This window comes from Triticum dicoccoides, chromosome 7A (assembly GCF_002162155.2).
Source record: "Triticum dicoccoides isolate Atlit2015 ecotype Zavitan chromosome 7A, WEW_v2.0, whole genome shotgun sequence".
NCBI classification, from domain to species: domain Eukaryota; kingdom Viridiplantae; phylum Streptophyta; class Magnoliopsida; order Poales; family Poaceae; genus Triticum; species Triticum dicoccoides.
Window position 1 is genome coordinate 709,975,435 of NC_041392.1, and position 2,631 is coordinate 709,978,065.

At 40.3% G+C, this 2,631-nt stretch overlaps 1 non-coding gene across 1 annotated transcript; it reads left to right on the forward strand.

Moving 5' to 3' along the window:
* The first annotated feature begins 937 nt into the window (after positions 1 to 937).
* On the forward strand, positions 938 to 1,134 carry LOC119334779. The gene has a single exon (XR_005161542.1). It is a non-coding gene; the product is annotated as a U2 spliceosomal RNA (small nuclear RNA).
* Positions 1,135 to 2,631: the final 1,497 nt, after the last annotated feature.

Genomic DNA, 2,631 nt, shown 5'->3' on the forward strand with positions numbered 1-2,631 from the left:
TGTACCGTGTGCGGCGAGAGCGACCGGGCAACACTTTATGAGACGTCGGCTCAACGAGAGAGGACATTTGCCTCATTGGCTAACCAAGATCTGGACTTTGGTGCTAGCTAACCATGTACGTAATATGTTTTCAGCAACTAAACAAACATATTACTGCTGGCAGCACATACCGACTGGCAGATCCTTTGAAGTGGCAATGTGTAAAGAATGTGGACACTGTTTGCGACGGCTTACAATCAGGAAAACGGTATGTCGGCATTGCGTCGACGCGGCATATTGTTGCTTCAGTCTTCTTTGTCTAGCCAGCGTGCATCCTTCCTTTCACTGGTTGTGGTTGGATCTTCAGGTTTTAATTGGATCTTAGATTGGACCTCTTCCATGTGAGAGAGGGATGAGGGTGCTTTTGTACTTGTTTACAACACACAGTCGTTGGCACGTGAAGCCACGAATCTCACATCAGTTTTTTATCATCTGAATCTCAGCTTGTCTGAAAGAACACAAATCACTCTGGGAATTGGGAACAGTTTTTTTTTTTTTTTGAGAAAATTGGGAATCTCAGTTAGTCCTTTATTTTGGATTATTTTTTTAACAAGGGGGCCTCTGTTTTTTAGGAGAAAGAAAAATCTTGGCTAATGTGGTGCACCAACTAGAAGTAGCAGCCGATGTCAAAAAAAAGAAAACCAGTAGCAGCCCAATTCGTCCAAGCGAAACAAACTGGGCCATCGATGCCTGTGGGCCGCGACCTTTGTTCACGGGCTTCTTGGAAGATACGAGGCGCAGAGCCGAAATTACCCCGTGCTGCCGTGCACCCTCGTATGAGCAAAGAAACGAACACAAACTAACTCGTCGTTGGTGGAATAGTCCTGTATCGCTTTTGCACTTGAGCGAAGGCGGATCGTAGTGCAATAAAAGGGGACACCCGGCCACAGTTTAAATCATATCTTTCTCAGCCTGTTGGCTAAGATCAAGTGTAGTATCTGTTCTTATCAGTTTAATATCTGATAATGAATCTTCGGACTCACATGATATTAATTTAAATTTTTTTGTGAGGAGGGCCCATCATAGTGGCTTGCTGCTAGGGCTCTCAAGCGTTGCTCGGGCTTTGCACTATAGCCCTTGGCTTACGCACCCCAACCAAAGCAAAATCAAATAAATTGTTTTCTTAACCAAACCAGAACAACCAAAACAAGATAGTAACTATATTCATGACAAGAAATATTGCAGTTGTTTGATATTTTCTACTTAGCACATATTTTGTGGGACAAAAAAGGTGCAACTGTTTGATACTCCCTTTGTCAAAGGGAGTAGTTTCTAGCATATATTTTGTAGGCCAAAACAAATGTTGATTGAAAGGAGAAAAAGCAGTGGACTGGTCTTAACTATTTGATTTTTCCTACAAAAAAAGGCATTAACTATTTGATTGAAGAATTTGATAGATGTCCACAAAGATTTTATAAATCGCGGGGGAAAAGTCTTTCATCAATCCACAAGCAATCGGATGACTTACACCGCCATCATTTTATGCACAACAGTATCTCATGGGCTGAACATGCCTGATTCACCAACAACCAGAAAATACCTAATGGTTGGCCAAAAAAACAGCAAATAGCTAACATCGAGCATTTGAGATCACAAAATTAAATGGCATGAACTTTACGATCATGTAATAAAAAGCAAGAGGATATATATCCGATTATGAGGTCCACACATCAACTAGAAAAAAAAAAAGAAATGGTGCACACAACATTCAACATAGTAACAATGATAGAACATTACTAAAGTTTAACATAATTTACTCCTAGTTTTACTTTACTTTAAAATACGTCTTTCAATGTTAAGACAATAATCCAAGTGACAGCAAGTCTATGGGTACAACAGACTGAAAAAACAACTTTTAAGGACTTCTATGTGGTATAAAGCATAAATGTTTTTGAGGCCTTGTAAATGCAAAGCGCTTAGGGGAGGTGCTTAACGAAATAAACCGGTGTTTCTTTAAGCACCAGTGCTTATTTATAGAGAGTAGACGCTTAATTAGGCGTCTCTCGTGTAGAAATAAGCACTGATGCTTCAAGAAATCTGGCTTATTTTTCTAAACACCTGCCTAAGCACCTAGCATTGTACAAGTCCTGAAAAGGTTAACCACTGTATGTATGTAACAATTCAGCTGTGATGAATCCAATCTTTTTGATAATTGTATGTGCTTTGCTGCACCTTTTTGCATCCAAGTGGCACTGTCACTTTTGAGTGCCAAGTCTACTCTACTTCTGCTGCTATGCTCTCTTGAAAGGGCTTCACTGGACTGGACACATCATTCACCTGGTCTTGCCAATGTGCTCCATTTTGACACACTGAACTGACATGTTAGTTGTCCTGAACTTGATGTTGGTAATCTTAGAGTAGAATCTGTGCGCTGTTTGGTGTGAGTGGTAGGAAGACTGAATCGAGGTTTGTTGCGATTCAATATCCTATACCTTTTTGCTTAAGAAAATGGCTACATAAAGTATTATGCCTACTGATGGCTAATCACCCGATTAGTTGCAAGTACCTGGAAGGCTTTCCATAGATTTGAGAATGACCTTTTAGTTCTCAACTGCCAACACAATTTTAACGGCAAATCTGTTCACATCAGCT